This window comes from Delphinus delphis, chromosome 20 (assembly GCF_949987515.2).
Source record: "Delphinus delphis chromosome 20, mDelDel1.2, whole genome shotgun sequence".
NCBI lineage: Eukaryota > Metazoa > Chordata > Mammalia > Artiodactyla > Delphinidae > Delphinus > Delphinus delphis.
In genome coordinates, this window is record NC_082702.1 from 3,971,747 (window position 1) to 3,988,991 (window position 17,245).

The window sequence follows — 17,245 nt, forward strand, 5'->3', positions numbered from 1 at the left end:
GGTCTAATTAAACTTAAAAGCTTTGGCCCAGCAAAGGAGACTGTAAACGAAATGAAAAGACGGCCTACTCACTGAGAGAAGTGTCTGCAAACGATGGGACCAACAAGGGATTAATTTCCAAAATATACAAACAGCTCATGGAGCTGAATATCAAAAAACAAACTACCAAGTTAAAAATAGACAGAAGACCTAAACAGACATTTCTCCAGAAGACATACAGATGGCCAACAGGTACATGAAAAGACGGTCTACATCACTAATTATTAGAGAAATGCAAACCAAAACCACAGTGAGGTTATCACCTCTACCGGTCAGAACGGCCATCATCTAAAAACTACCAATAATAAATGCTGGAGAATGTGTGGCGAAAAGGGAACCCTCCTACACTGTTGGTGGGAATATAAATTGGTGCAGCCACTATGGAGAACAGTATGGAGGTCTTTTAAAAAATTAAAAATAGGGCTTCCCTGGTGGTGCAGTGGTTCAGAATCTGCCTGCCAATGCAGGGGACACGGGTTTGAGCACTGGTCCGGGAAGATCCCACAGGCCGCGAAGCAACTAAGCCCATGAGCCACAACTACTGAGCCTGCACTCTAGAGCCCACGAGCCACAACTACTGAAGCCCGCGCACCTAGAGCCCGAGCTGCGCAACAAGAGAAGCCACCGCAATGAAGAGTAGCCCCGCTCGCCGCAACTAGAGAAAGTCCGCAGGGAGCAACGAAGACCCAACGCAGCCATAAATAAATAAATAAATTTATTAAAAAAAAAAAAAGAGTTACTGTCTCGGGGACAAGAGGTGGGGAGGAGCAGAAACGACTCAGAGGTCTGGATGGAGAGGAATGACCAGAAGGTGCTGCTGTGGATAGAAACAAGGAAGTCAGAGAGGAAGGGTCTGTGAGAAACAAAACCGCGTTCCCAGTGCAGGAGGCAGGTGGTGGTTCCTGTGTGTCAGTTGACAGGCTTAGAAATATCTCCCTGAGCCTCCTTCTCCCCTGGGGTCACCCGTTCTGTGACAGCCCCACCGGCTCCGCTAGACAAGCAAGGCAGACAGCGGAGGAGCCTTCAGTGCTTCACCCGCTTCCACCTCACATTCAATGAACCCATCCAACAGCCCTGGCCCAAAGCCCTGCAAATCCATGACCCTGGTCCAGCACCACAGTCAAGCTCGGCGGCAGACTCAGGACTGGTCGCTGCAACCCAGCACCTCCTTCCTGGCTCTTCCACCCCAGGGCCTCACTCCCAGCTGAGGAATTTGATTCTCATGGCCCCAACCTGATCTACTGCAGGACCCTCCCCTAAAAATAATTCTTCCAGGGTCTCCACCTGCCTTCAAGTAAATTCCAAGTATCTCCACATGACATTCCCTGAGGCTGACGATCAGAAGGGGCTGACCTCTCAGGACCAGCGAAGCTAACTCCTACCTCAAAGCAAGCTCCTCCCAGTTAACCACCTCCCCTCCCCAGACGCACACCTGAGTTCTCACCACACTTGTGTCTTCTCAAGGGGTCATCTTTGAGCCGATTATGAAAACCACAGACCCCTTTCCAAACCACCTAGAAGTCTTCCTGATTCATCCCACTCAACTGCGAATGTATTTTGTTGTAGGATTTCTGGAAGCGTTACAGAAGAAAACCTCATCAACCACTTAGATACTGACCCACTCATCACCTAGTGGTCAAATGGTGCTGGAGCTCTCTCACTGTTTATTACCACCACAGTCCTCCACAGTCCAATCCCTGCGGAGCGGCGACCATCTCAGCCCAGCTGTGTGTTCATACCTTCCTTTCCGGAAAATTACCCTCTTGTCTCAAGCATAAAATCCAGGCACACTTGCAGGGTGCACTAGACCCTGTAGGACCAGGGCCCAGCATCCCCTGAACTCCAGTGCTCAGAACAGCTCCCCCTCTTCCCGGCCCAGGGTGCCGGCCCCTCACCACTCCTGTGCTAACCTCTATCAGCTTGGGTCTCTCCTTCTCCAGAAGGTCCCCGCACTTCCATCACAAGGTTGCTGGGCTTCCACCTGTCACTGTGCCTCACTGTTTTTCTCCTTCTGTACAACTGAACAAAACTAGACCCAAATTATTTATTGTCTAAATAGGTATTGTCTGGTGTCATCATCCGAGCTCCCTGAGTCCAGGGAAAGAATCGGTCACCGTCACCAATGAATCTCATATCTGGATATTGTAACTGCTCAATAAACGTTGAAGGAAGGAACAAATTTCGCATTTTCAGCATCTCGGGAAAGGGAAGGGGCTTCTCCAAGGTCACACAAGTTCTATGAAAACCAAAATCAGAACTGGAACCAACCAGTGAGCTGGGCAGTGCCACGCATGTGTCTCTTGCTTCCACAGTGTTTGGACTGAACAGACCCAAGGGCGCCCCTTCCTCCAGACTCGGACCACCCTCCAACCTTTTTGCCAGTCACAACCTTGGAATCACACACTCAGCTCTCCTCGACCTCCGGGACCAGCCAACACCATTTTCTGAGCTTAGCTCCTTACTGCCGACCAAGCAGGAGCTCCCAGATTCGTCACAATTCCTCCGCCAGGTGGAGGCCGCAGTCACCCGCCTGGTAACGTGCGTCTGCCGCTCTCCCACACCTACCTGTCTCTGCGCTTCTCTTCCCACACGACGCAGCAGCTCGCGAGGGCGTGAGACACCGTTTCGCGAACGGGCCGAGGAGGAGCCGGAGGGCCCGAGCTCACTGGAAAAGGCAAAAGCAGCGCTGTGGCCGCGCCCTCTTCCAGGACGTGCCGAAGCCGTCCCAGGAGCGTGGGAAAGCCCAGGACGCCGTGGAAGCCGCCCGGCTGACGGAGAAGAACCTGCGCCAGGCCCTGTGGGTCCGCAGGCCCTGGGCTCTGCCCGCGCAGACTCCACCTCTGGACTTCCTGGAGCCACTTCCTGGATGAGCAGGTGAAGCTCATCAAGAAGATGGGCGACCGCCTGAGCAACCTCCGCAGGCTGCTCGGCCCCCAGGCTGGGCTGGGCGAGTGTCTCTTCCAAAGGCTCAGCCTCAGGCACCACTAGGAGCCCCTGGAGCCCAGCGGCCTGTGAGGAGCCCCTCCGGGCTCAGGGCTTCTGCCTGCAGCCTGTCCCTGCAGCCACTGGGCAGCTTGTTAACCGCCCTGGAGCCCTCTCCGCGCCCTGGGCGGAGCCAAAACTGGGCTGCTCCTAGGCCCTGCCCTGCATCCTCAACTTCCTGTCCCGGGACGAGTGTCACTCTCTGGCTTTGGGTTTGGCCCGAGGAGAGGCAGAGTGCGTGGGGTCTGGTGAGACCCACATGTGGTCTGGAAGGTCCCAGAGCCTGCTGTCTCCTGGGCCCCATCCTGCAGGTAGAGCAGCGTGAGGCCCTGGGGGGCTGTTCCTCTTTCTGAGAGGCTGCTATGAAGGAACCCGACGTGTCACACAGAGCCTGCACCTTGTCACCCCCCGTGCATCTGTCTGTCCTGCTGGCTCTGTGGACTTTGTGAGACACCAGCACGGCTGGGGACCATGGGAGGCACAGCCACGACCCCGACCCTCACTGCCCTTCTCTGCCTCACTGAGCTTTGGGGAAGGGAGCGGGGAGGGGGCCCCTCTCCTCCCAGGTCTGAAGCTGAGAGACCCCACGTCTCAGGAGATCAGTGGGGGCAGAAATTGTGGGGGAGGAAGGATGTGCTCAGCCCCAGATCTGACCCCAGAACTCAGGGCCCAGACCAGGCCTGGAGCATCTATGATGTGTGCTGGGGGATGGGCACTCACAGGGAACTCTCTCCCAGGGCTGAGTCAGGGCCCGTGGATCCAGGTCCAGGTAAGTGAGGCCCCCCAGACCTCCTGCTTCAACCCAACAACCCCCTTGTCATCTGGGGGGAACTCAGCAGGTCTGAAATGATGCTGACCTGTCTGGGAGGGGCCTGGGGAATGACAGCTGGGGAAACTGACGGGAGAAGGGCACCCCTAACTCTTCAGGTCTGATCCCTTTCCAGGGGTCCTCCCCAAACCCTCCATCTGGGCTGACCCAGGTGTCATGGTCACCAAGGGAAGCCCTGTGACCATCTTGTCTCCGGGGTCTCTGAGGGCTGATGTCTACCGTCTGTATAGAGAGAGGCCCTCTGGACTCTGGGAGGCTAAGGCCCCACAGGACTCCAGTAACAAGGCCAGTTTCCCCTTTGAATCCTCGAGCTCAAGCACTGCAGGGCAGTACCAGTGTGTCTATCACTGCAGGAAAGACAGGTCAGAGTGGAGTGACCCCCTGCCCCTGGTGGGGACAGGTAGCAGGGAGGACCCGGGTCCCCTCCCACTGCGGCAGCGTCCTTACAGGCAGAGGGAGCAGAGTGAGGGCTCAGGGGGACGGACGTCTCCCCTCACAGCCCACACCTGCGGTGAGCGGGGTGAAGGTCCCCTTTAACCCACCCCCTTGCCCTCCCTCTCAGCAGCCGTGCCCTGTGGCGGCCTCAGGAGGGGGCGTGTCCCTGGCAGCTCACAGTTTGCAGCGGGCACTCTGCACCTGCTGAAGGAGGGCGGCGCTGACCCGCCCGACGCCGGAAATCGAGGACCCATGGGACGGGACAGGCCGTGTGCCCTGTGGGCCCCCTAAACTCCTTCCGTGGGGGAACCCGCGGATGCTATGATTCTCCCAGCTCCCTGCACATGTGTGGTCACACCCCAGTCACCCTCTGCATCGCCAGGTCACAGGTGAGGGCCCCCAGCCCCATCGTTTCCTGGACCCCTGACCTGAGCCTTGTGCCCAGTGAGCCCTGGGGTGATGGGGGGTCAGGGGCAGTGGCCTCCCGGGGCAGAACCACTGGCGGGAGGCCTGGGAGGGACCAGGAGAGCTCTCACTGCAGCCCCAGTGAGCAGTGTGGGGTGTGCGTCCCCCTCGGTGCCACTGTCCCTTCTCTGCAGGGGTGTACAAGGAGCCCTCCGTCTCAGCCTAGCCGGGCTCTCTCGTGCTCCGTGGAGACAGGCTGATCGCCGGTGAGCAGCCCCTGTCCTGCCCCACGTCCTGACTGTGCTGTCAGGGTGCTGGGCCCAGAGCCACCCCTGGTGGTGATGGGGTCCTGGGAGGGGTCCTAGAGCAGACATTGAGATAGGGCAGTGGTCCAGGGAGAGTGAGTGAGAAAAATGGAGCGGGTGCCAGGAGATAAGAGAGACCCACACAGAGGGGCTGAGAGCAGCTGAGAGGGGGTCACAGACAGGGTCCCTGGAGAGAGGATGGTGGTCCCTCAGCTCAGGGTCAAGGGTGTGTTGGGGGTGGCTCTGTACACATCATGACCTTCCTCGCCCCCAGGAATGTACAGGAAACCCTCCCTCTCAGCCCAGCTGTAGGCCTCAGAACCCTGCAGAGAGAACGTGACCCTGCAGTGTGGCTCTGAGGTCTGGTCCGATCCCCTCCATCTGTCCAAGGAGGGGTCACTCACTCCTCCCCAGCACCTTCGTCTGCAGGACACGGCTCCACCCTTTCAGAACAACTTCACCTTGAGTCCTGTGACCTCAGCCCACAGTGGGACCTACACGTGCTACAGCTCACTCAGCACCTCCCCCTCCCTGAGGTCACAGCCCAGCGACCCCTGGAGCTCCTGCTCTCAGGCGAGGAGCCCCCTCCCCATATCCATCGAGGAGCCAGACCCTCGGCTCACAGCCCTGTCCCAGGGGAGCTCTGAGCTGGAGGAGAAGAAGGGGGACACAGGGACGTCAGCCACAGGTGGCCCCACCCCATGGAGGGAGGGACAATACAGGGGGAGTCCCTCTCCCTCTACTCCACTCACCCCACCCCAGGGTCCAGGCAGTGCTAGGTGTGTGCAGAAGGGAGACAGAAGAGCGGAAGCTCTGAACTTTGAGGGAAGACGTGCAGCTAAGAACAACATGAAGATCCAGACACGCGCCACATCCTCCTTCTGTCCTTGTTCCAGGCAGCACTGGGGGCCTGCAGACTCTCACCCACATGCACGAACGCCATGTCTGCTGAGTAACAGAGTCCTTCCTCTTAGCCTAGAAGAGACACAGTCTCCCCAGTCCTGGGCTGAACTTCTGTTAACCCTTCCCCACTAAACCTTTACAGAAGGGTCGCTTCCCACTGGACCTGGGGCTGGGAGTGGAGATGAAGGAAGGAGGGGGCTTCATGTCTCAAGTATAACTGAGGTCACTGGTGCCTATTGGGTGGTCATAGTGAGAAGAAATGCATGAAGGGGAAGATGCCCAGCTGAGAGAGGGAGAGAAGAGCAGGTGCCCTCCTCGCCTCTGTCTGGGTGCTGATTCCTAGGAGCACTTAGAGTCATCACGGCACCTATGGAATCAGCCCCACCATATGAAGGGCAGAGTGAAGGTGGCCTCTCATTTTCGGGTCAGGGAGGTGGTGGGATTCACTGGAGAGCTACATGTAAGTCATCAAATTAGAACACTCCCTCACACCACATACAAAAATAAACTCAAAATGGTTTAAAGACCTAAATATAACACAAGACACTATAGGACTTCCCTGGTGGCGCAGTGCTTAAGAACCCGCCTGCCAATGCAGGAGACACGGGTTCGAGCCCTGGTCTGGGAAGATCCCACATGCCGTGGAGCAACTAAGCCCGTGCACCACAACTACTGAGCCCGTGCTCTAGAGCCCGCGAGCCACAACTACTGAGCCCGCGTGCCACAACTACTGCAGCCCACGCGCCTAAAGCCCGTGCTCTGCAACAAGAGAAGCCACTGCAATGAGAAGCCCACACACCACAGTGAAGAGCAGACCCCGCTCGCTGCAACTAGAGAAAGTCCTTGCGCAGCAACGAAGACTCAACACAGCCAAAAATAAATAAATAAAATAAATAAATAATAAATAATAATAAATAATAAATAATGGGAGAAAATATTTGTAAACAATGCGACCAAAATACACAAACTGCTCATATGACTCAAACTCAAAGAAATAGACAACCCAATCAAAAAATGGGCAGAAGAACTAAATAGACGTTTTCCCAAAGACATACAGACAGCCAACAGGCTCATGAAAAGATGCTCAACAATGTTAATTACTAGAGAAATGATAAGTGAAACTACAATGAGGTATCACCACGGTACAGTCACCAGGGCTAACGTCAAAAACTGCAAAGAATAAATGCTGGAGAGGGTACGGAGACAAGGGAACCCTCGTACACACTTGGTGGGAGTGTACATTGGTGCAGCCACTGTGAAAAACATTAAGGAGGATGCTCAAAAACCTCAAAGTAGAGCTACCACATGATCCAGCCGCCTGGGCATATGTCTGGAGAAAACCATAATTTGAAAAGATACATGTACCTCAGTGTTCATAGCAGCACTATTTACAAGACAAGCCACATAGCCAAGACATGGAAACAGCCACAGTGCCCATCAACAGATGATGGATTAGGAAGATATGGTATATATATGGTACATATATACACATACATATATATACATAATGGAATATTATTCAGCCATAAAATATGAAAATTGCCATTTGCAGCAGCATGGATGGAACTAGACAATAGTATGTGTAGTTAAACAAGTCAGAGAAAGGCACATACCATATGATATCACTTATATGTGGAAAATAATACAAAGAAATCTGTACACAAAATAGACACAGACTCACAGACATAGCAAACAAAATTATGGTTACCATAGGGAAGAGATGGGGGCAGGATAGAAATTAAAAGTATGGGATTAACAGATGCAAACTACTATATGTATAATAGATAAGCAACAAGGATTTACTGTATAGCACAGAAAATTATACCCAATATCTTGTAATAACCTATAAAGGAATGTAATCTGCAAATCACACACACACATACACACACACACAAAAGAATCACTATGCTGTACACCTGAAACTAACAATATTGTAAATCAACTATACTTCAATTTTAAAAAGAAGTATAATTGATATGACAAGAGATGACAGAAAATGAAAAAAAAAGAACTACAGGCACCACAAATAGTCAAACAATCTTGAAAAAGAACACGCTGGAGGAATCACTGCCAGATTTCAAAATATACTACAAAGATATAGTATTAAAACAGTATGCTGGGCTTCCCTGGTGGCGCAGTGGTTGGGAGTCCCCCTGCCGATGCAGGGGACACGGGTTCGTGCCGCGGTCCACGAAGATCCCACGTGCCGTGGAGTGGCTGGGCCCGTGAGCCATGGCCGCTGAGCCTGCGCGTCCGGAGCCTGTGCTCCGCAACGGGAGAGGCCACAACAGTGAGAGGCCCGCGTACCACAAAAAGAAAACAACAACAGTATGGTAATAGAAAACAACAAACAGATATATAGACCAACGGAACAGAATGAAATTCCTAGATATAAACCGACCCGTGTGTAGTCAACTAATATTTGACAAGAGAGTCAAGAGTACACAATGGGTAAAGAACAGTCTCTTCAATAAATGGTGTTGGTCATATATACAATGGAATATTACTCAGCCATAAAAAGAAACGAAATTGAGTTATTTGAAGGGAGGTGGATGGACCTAGAGTCTGTCATACAAAGTGAAGTAAGTCAGAAAGAGAAAAACAAATACCATATGCTAACACATATATATGGAATCTTAGAAAATAAAATCGTTCTGAAGAACCTTGGTTCTGAAGAACCTAAGGTCACAGACGTAGAGAATGGACTTGAGCACATGGGGAGGGGGAAGGGTAAGCTGGGATGAAGTGAGAGAGTGGCATGGACATATATACACTACCAAATGTAAAACACATAGCTAGTGGGAAGCAGCTGCATAGCACAGGGAGGTCAGCTCAGTGCTTTGTGACCACCTAGAGGGGTGGGATAGGGAGGGTGGGAGGGAGGGAGATGCAAGAGGGAGGGGATATGGGGACATATGTATATGTATAGCTGGTTCACTTTGTTATACAGCAGAAACTAACACACCATTGTAAAGCAATTATACTCCAATAAAGATGTTAAAAATAAATAAATGGTGTTGGAAAAACGGTGTATTGATGTGCAAAGCACGTCATTAGACCTTTCCTTATCTTGCCACTACATTTTGCATTAGAACATTTACGATTTACCCTCTTAACAACTTTCAAGTATATACGACATTACTGCTAATTATAATCACAATGCCGTGCATTAGATCCCCAGAACTTATTCATCCTCTACCTAGAAGCTTGAAGAACTGTAGTGTGTTAATTTTGCCTGCTGTATTATATACTGGAAACATCCTTGTAGTATTTTATTGTCTATATGTGCAAGCTCTTCTAGGTTTTATATGGCAAAAATCTCCTGGGTAGCATAAACATATTTGAAAATCTAAGGGATAATGATGCATTTCTTATTTAATGGACTGTCTTATTTTGTATAACCGGAAACAATGTGGAGTAATTCCTTTTGTCCCAGACCTTCACTAACACGGGTTACTGTCAGACTTTAAAAACAGTTTGCTAGTCTCACATTCAAGATACTGAATTCTTAGATTAAAATTTCCCCAAAGAAATCTCCAGGCCTAAATGGTTTTACTTGCAAATTCTAGGAAACATGTAAAAACAATAATATTAATTCTACTCAACCTCTTCTAGAAACTAGATGAGGAGGAAATGTTGTATTAATTTATGAGGCCAGACCAACTCTCATAGTAAAAGTAAAGAAAACGAAAACAAAATGAAACAAAAATTTGCAGGCCAGTCTCCCTCATGAGCATAAACACAAACGTCTTCAACAAAATATTAGCAAATCAAATCTAACAACATACTTTTAAAATACTACACCACATCCAAGTGGGGCTTATCCCAGGAATGCAACATTGGCTTGATATTCAAAAATCAAGAAACCAGGGCTTCCCTGGTGGCGCAGCGGTTGAGAGTCCGCCTGCCGATGCAGGGAACACGGGTTCATGCCCCGGTCCGGGAAGATCCCACATGCCATGGAGCAGCTGGGCACGTGAGCCATGGTCGCTGAGCCTGCGAGTCCGGAGCCTGTGCTCCGCAACGGGAAAGGCCACAACAGGGAGAGGCCCGCCTACCACAAAAAAAAAAAAAAACAAACAACTGGACAGAAGACCTAAATAGACACTTCTCCAAAGAAGACATACACATAGCCAAGAGGCATGTGAAAAGATGTTCAACATCACCAATTATTAGAGAAACACAAGTCAAAACCACAGTGAGGTATCACCTCACACTGGTCAGAATGGCCATCATCAAACATCTACAAATAATAAATGCTGGAGAGGGTGTGGAGAAAAAGCAACCTTACTACACTGTTGCGGGGAATGTAAATTGTTGCAGCCACTATGGAGAACAGTGTGAAGGTCACTTAAAATCTAAAAGCAGAGTTACCTTATGATCCTGCAACCTCACTCTTGGGCAGATATCTGGAAAAAACTCTAATTCAAAAACATGCATGCACCCCAAGGTACCTAGCAGCACTATTTACAACAGGCAAGACGTGGAAGCAACCTTAATGTCCATCGACAGATAGATAAAGAAGATGTGATATATGTATAATAGAGTATTACTCGGCCATAAAAAAGAATGAAATAATGCCATTTGAAGCACCATGAATGGACTTAGAGATTATCATATTAAGTGAAGTATGTCAGAAAGAGAAAGACACATATCATGTGATTTCACTTATACGTGCAATCTTAAAACATGGTGCAAATAAACTTATTTATAAAACAGAAATACACTCACAGACACACAAAACAACCTTATGGTTACCAAAGGGGATAAAGGGGGAAGGGATCAATTAGGAATTTGGGATTTGCAGATACACACTACTTTACATAAAATAGATAAACAACAAGGACCTACTGTATGGCACAGGGAACCATGCTCAATATCTCATAAAAATCTTTAACGGAAAGAATCTGAAAAAGAGTATGTATACATAAGTGAATGACTTTGCTATACACTTGGAACTAACGCAACATTGTAAATTAACTATATTTCTATTTAAAAAAAAAAAAAAAACAAGTAATCTTGCCCCCACTGCGGGTGAGGGAGAACCCTAGTCCCCTTAAGTGGAGGATGCCCTGGTGTCTAGGTCTGTGGTCTCTTCAAGTGCTGACTAATGGCATTCTCATTTCTCTCATTAGAGACTGTGACAGATATCTGTTTAGTCTTCTCATTTTATTTCCTGTGTAGATTAGCTATTGTTTCTATTTTCCCATTTCTGGTCTCACTAGGATGCATTCTAGAAAAATTAATCAACGCTTCAGGCAAGATGGCAGAACAGGAAGTCCCAGCTCTCATCCCCGCACATAAACAGTGACTAAAGTACGGTATTTGGGGAAAATAAATTTTATGCGAACTGCAGGATCCAGTTAGCAAGGTGCGACACCTCGAATGAGCATAGAACCAAGAAAAACCACTTTGAAAGGATAAAAGGAGCAGTTCCCTCCCCCGTCCCCCCTCCCCCAAGCTGGCACCCTCAGCGCTGAGAGCCTCCTCCGTTCGGCCCAGGCCAGAGGGAGTCAAGCTGCACCCACATCCCCAGGCTCCGGGCACTGCCTCACAGACCTCCTGGCCTCTCATCTCACTCAGAGCCCGAGGCCACAGGCCCATGTGGGGGCAGCAAAAGAGGAAGAGAGGGACAGGTGCTGTAGTAGCCGGCAGAGCCTGGCAGGATGGAGAGGAGGACCGATCCTGAGACTTCTCCCTCAGGAGGAGGAAAATGGAGCCCGCCCCCACCCCCGCCATCCCCCGCACTCCTCCAGGGGAAGCGGGGACACGGTGAAGGCACACAACTAGGAATCCTTCCCCAGGAGGGAGGGATGTGGAGCTGCACGTCCACAGAACACGTCTGAGAGGCTCCAGAATCTCTGACTGGGCTGGTCTGCAAACTCCGACCATAAAGGCTGGAAGAGGTGGCTGTTTCTTCCAACACACAGACACCAAAGCAAAGCTGTAAGACACACGAAGAATCAGGGAATGTGACACTGCCGCAGGCAAGACATAAACCGTAACAGATGCAGGTCTATCAGACGCCTAACTGTTCAAACTAACTGTCTCAAAGAAGCTCCGTGAGCTATCTTCCACAAGGGTGCCAAGAACACACAATTGGGAAAGGATAGTACTTTCAATAAATGATGCTGGGAAAACTAGACGCCCACATGCAGAAGAATGAAACTGGACCCTCGGCTCACACCATATATAAAATCAAGTCAAAATGGACCACAGACTTAACCATAAGGACTGAAACCATAAAACTACAAGAAGAAAGCATAGGGGAAGAGCTTCTTGACGTGAGTTTAGACGATGGTTTTTTGGATATGACACCAAAAGCACAGGCAACAAAGACAAAAATAGACAAGGGGATTGCATCATATTAAAAGCGTCTACACAGCAAAGGAAACAGACAACAGAGTGAAACGGCAACATACAGAATGGGAGAAGATATTTGCAAACCATGTATCTGATAAGCAGCTACTTGTCAAAATATACAAGGAGCTCACACAACTCAACGCAAAGCAGTAACAACCCAATTTAAAAAACAGGTAAAGGACCTGAATAGGCATTTCTCAAAAGAAGACATTCCAATGGCCAAACAGTACAGGAAGAGGTGCTCAACATCACTACCCTCAGGGAAATACAAATCAAATCCACAATGAGAGATCACCTCACACCTGTTAGAATGGCTGTTATGAAACAGACAAAAGAGAACAAGTGTTGGGCTTCCCTGGTGGCACAGTGGTTAGGAATCCACCTGCCAACGCAGGGGACATGGGTTCGAGCCCTGGTCGGGGAAGACCCCACGTGCCACGGAGCAAGTAAGCCTGTGTGCCACAACTACTGAGCCTGCGCTCTAGAGCCCACAAGCCACAACTACTGAAGCCCGCGGGCCTAGAGCCTTTGCTCCACAACAAGAGAAGCCACCGCAATGAGGAGCCCGCGCACCACAAGGAAGAGTAGCCCCCGCTCACCGCAACTAGAGAAAGCCCACGCACAGCAACGAAGACCCAGCGCAGCCAAAGATAAATAAATAAGTTAATTTAAAAAAACGATAACGAGTGTTGGCAAAGTTGTGGAGAAAAGAGAACGCTATGCATTGTTGCTGGGAACACAAATCGGTGCAGCCACTGTGGAAAACAGTACGGAGTTTCCTCAAAAAATTAAAACTAGAACTACCTACCATAGGATCCAGCAATTCCACTTCCGGGTATACAGCCAAAGCAGATGAAACCACGATCTCGGAGACATATCTGCACTCCTATGTTCACTGCAGCATTATTCACATTAGCCAGGATATGGATACAACCTCAATGCCTGTCGAAAGATGAAGAGATAAAGAAAATGTGAGATACGCACGCGCGCGCGCACACACACACACACTGGAATATTATTCAGCCTTTAAAAAGAAGGGAATCCTTCCGTTTGGGAAACGTGGATGAAACTGGAGGACATTATGTGAAGTAAAAGAAGCCAGACACAGACAGACAAATACAGCCCGAGCTCACTTCCCTGGGGGATCTAGAATAATCAGGCTCATAGAAACACAGAGGAATGGTAGTTGCCAGAGGCTGGGAAAGGGGTCAGTGGGGAGATGCTGGTCACGGGGAACAAAGTTTCAGTTACGCAGTCGAGTCACTTCTGGAGATGTGATGTATGGTGATGTGACTACAGTTCACGATATTCCATCGTAGACTTGAAATTTGCTTACAGGATAGACCTTAAGTGTTCTCACCACACACACACTCCCACACAAATGTTCAGTATGTGAGGTCATGGATATGTTAATTAGCTTAATTGTGGTGATTATATCACAAGGTAAGTGTATATAAAAACATCAAGTGGGACTTCCCTGGCGGTCCGGTGGTTAAGAATCCACCTTCCAATGCTTGGGACGCAGGTTGGATCCCTGGTCAGGGAACTAAGATCCCACATGCCACGGGGCAACTAAGCCCACAAGCTGCGACTACTGAGCCCATGCACTCTGGAGCCTGCGCACGCAACGAAAGATCCCGCCTGCCACCGCGAAGATCCTGCGTGCCACAACTAAGACCCAACACAGCCGAGTAAATAAATAAATAAATAAATGCTTTTTATAAAATAAAAACATTAAGTTGTACATCTTAAATATACACAATTTTTGTTACTTATATTTCAATAAAGCTGAAAATGTTTTCTTTCATTTAATTACACCAAGCACATTGGTAGTTATTCCATCTCTAATTTTAGGCTGTTACTCCCATGTTAACATATGTATTTACATTTTTATTTCTAAACAGCTATGCATTCTCCTCCTCCATGAGAGAAGACAATGTTCTCATTATACTTCACCTGAAATCTGGGTACTCTATATACGTGCATGTGCGTGTGCACATCTGTGTGCCTGTGTGCACACGTGTGGGTGCATCTGTGGGTGCGTGTACTAGTTGTGTTAGTTAATTTTTCAGTGCTTTTCATACCATTTTTTTCTCATATGACATCTCACTTTCTCCTTTACATCTCTTAGTATTCCTTTCACCGAGTGTGAAAATAGTAAAATATCTAAGCACTTGCGTCTCTGGAAATGCCTTCTCTCACTCTCATTCTCTCTTTATCAAGTTACTTGAAAACATTTCTTATTTCAAACTAAGTGTGTGACTCAACTACTGGGAGAGGAACATACAGGTGATGGGAAAGGGCTCCATCCCCACCAGAACCCTCCTTCTCTCTCAGGAAGACGCAGCCTGACGTGGTGGGCTGAGCGGAGTGGACACAGCTCCCGCAGGTCACATGTGGTGGCTGGAACCTCCTCGCAGTTAGGGATTCACCCTCTGATGAGCCTTTCACTTTTGTCCCTTAAAAATAATTTGGCTCAGTGTAAAATTCTTCCCAATTAATTCCCTGAAGGTATTTCTCCAGTATCTTCTGGCATCGCCTTTGGGTACGGGGTAGTCTGGTCCCAATGAACTTGTCATTCTCTTAATGGTCATTTGCATTTACTACAGGAAGTAGTTTCAGGACATTTGTAGGGCCTCAGGACAGTCGTCCTTGATTTTTTTCAGTTGAAATGTTCACAAAATAGAATTAACCGTTTCGAAGCGTACAATTCACTCTGAGATACTTTTTTTTTTTAATTTAACCTTCATTTTCTTAATTTACCATGAAGGGTCAAGATACAGATGTCACTTTTAAATACAGGCGTCCTAGCACTTAGTTGCCCTGTCCTCATCTCTGAAAAATGTTCAATTCTTCATTTCTTTGGCCGTTGTTATACGTCACGACCTTTCCTTCTGACACTTACAATAGATATGACGTGGGCCCTCCTCATTCTATTCCCCAAGTATCTTGAATTTCCATTTCTGGTCTCTCTAAGCTTCATTGTGGAACATTTCCTCGATATTGTTTTCAATTCCATAACTGGTCCCTCAGCTGTCTTGTCCTTGATGGGGTGACGTTTTTTAATGTGTTCATCCTACTGGATTTGTCCTCTCTACCTTTTCTAACTCTTAATAACTGCCCTTTCTTCTATAAAATAATCCATATGGTTGCCTCCCTTTATTTTTCAGATACTTAAACACGCTTAATTTAAATCGACTGTCATATTTCCCTACTGATTCTTTTTTTGCATATTTTTATTTCAGCAAAGCCACTAATTGTGTTGTGATACAATCAAGATATTCACATCAAGTATGATCTACATTTTTTTCACCTCTTTATTGGTTTCCTACTGATTCTGTTTCCTTGCCTAGGACACCCCCATTCGTCAGCAGACGGCTGTCCGTAGCACTGTCATCATTACTAGGGTCACTGTGATGTCCATTCCTGTTAAAGGCTCTGCCCTCACACCCCTGGTCTCTCCTAGAAGGCTTCTCCCGGGGCTGTCCTGGGAGTCAGGCTGACCAGGGGCGACTGCTGCAGCTGCTCTACCCCGTGCTGCCCACCGTCTCAGACTTAGCATCTGCTCACAGCTGTGGCCTCAGGGATGTTGCAATGGGACCCTCACACTCTCACGAGGGTGGATGCCCAGGGCTGACAATCGTGGACTGAGTCTGTTTCATGCCACACACGGGAGGTGGCTCAATGCTGACCACGGGCTTGGGGCAGTGAGCAGAGCTATCCCAGTGCCTGTCCAGAAAGGCGGGGAAGTGGGGCCGCAGCTTCAACCTCCACCTGGAGCCCTGACCCCTCCCTGCCTGTGAGGACCTGGGTCCCTCTCTCTGTCCACACAGGTGGGAACCTCCTCCCTATGACCCCCTTGATGATCCCGGTCAGCGGGGCCCACTCAGCCTAGTTCCCTCTTCTTTGGTCTGGTTCCCTCTCCATTTGGGGAACTTTCTTTCTCTTTTTCTGCATGTGTCTGTGGGTACGTGTTTCAGAAATATTCAAAATAGCATTTCTCAGTGTTAGGAGCAGAGGAGGGCTCTTAGGTGGGCACCACAATCACCCACTTTGCCGTGGAGTCTGAGCCCAGGATCCTCTCATGTCCCACCCACTGCTGTTGTCACCTGCTCTGGAAATTAACAGTGGTGATCCTGCAATGAACCTGACACCATTGAGCTCACAGCCACGCTGAAGAGTGGGGCTCGCGACAACATGCAGAGGAGGAAACTCAGGCTCTGAAAGGGCACTGCCCTCACGGTTACAAGAGCAGTGGGGACAGATTTAAATAGAGACGTTTTCCTTCAAAGGGAGACCTCTAACTCAAATCAAGGGCCCCTCAGCTTCCAGGCAGGACGACAGGATGGGGAGGAGAGCCCTGTTCCAGGATCAAGGGCCACCGAGCAGGCAGGAACGACTCAGGGGCTTGTTCCCAGGGAGGTGGGGTGGACGCTGTTTCAAGAAAAAGGGAGAAGTCCCTGAAGGGGGCTGAGACAGAAAGCAAACCCACACTCTGGGGCCAGGGGAGCAGGCATGTATCCTTCCTTATTTCCCCGAACTTCTCCTCTGTGCTCATTGCCACACTGACCTCCATGGAGCTGTAGGCTGATGTTAAACGAGTGTCTCTGCTGATCTGAGCTCTGCGGTGCAGCAGGAACCTGCAACCTCCCTGAAGCATCGCCAGGGCCTGGGTGACCCCTGTCCATGGAGAGGACCCGACAGGGACCTGCTGATGGACCGGCTAAGGACGAAGGAGATAAAACGGGGAGGCTCTGAGAGGGAAAGACGTGCTCAGGTCACGCTCACCTGGAAGGGGCGTCTCAGGAAGACACCGGGTCTGTCATGGGAATGAGAGCCAGGCTCCTGGGGAGGGGCAGTTCCCCTTCCTGTGGGGCTGCTGACGTGACAGCCCCGTGAAGGGGAGGACTACCCTCCCAGTGGACACACCCTTGGGTCTCCGTCCTGAGGGCACCGTGGTCTCCTCCATCTGCACCGCCTGGAC

At 49.6% G+C, this 17,245-nt stretch overlaps 1 protein-coding gene and 1 pseudogene across 1 annotated transcript in view; both read left to right on the forward strand.

Annotated features, from left to right (window-relative positions):
• The window catches only part of LOC132416835 (NACHT, LRR and PYD domains-containing protein 2), a 1,001,898-nt gene that overhangs the window by 472,212 nt on the left and 512,441 nt on the right, over positions 1 to 17,245 (forward strand).
• Positions 830 to 15,912, forward strand: LOC132416972 (leukocyte immunoglobulin-like receptor subfamily A member 1; annotated as a pseudogene).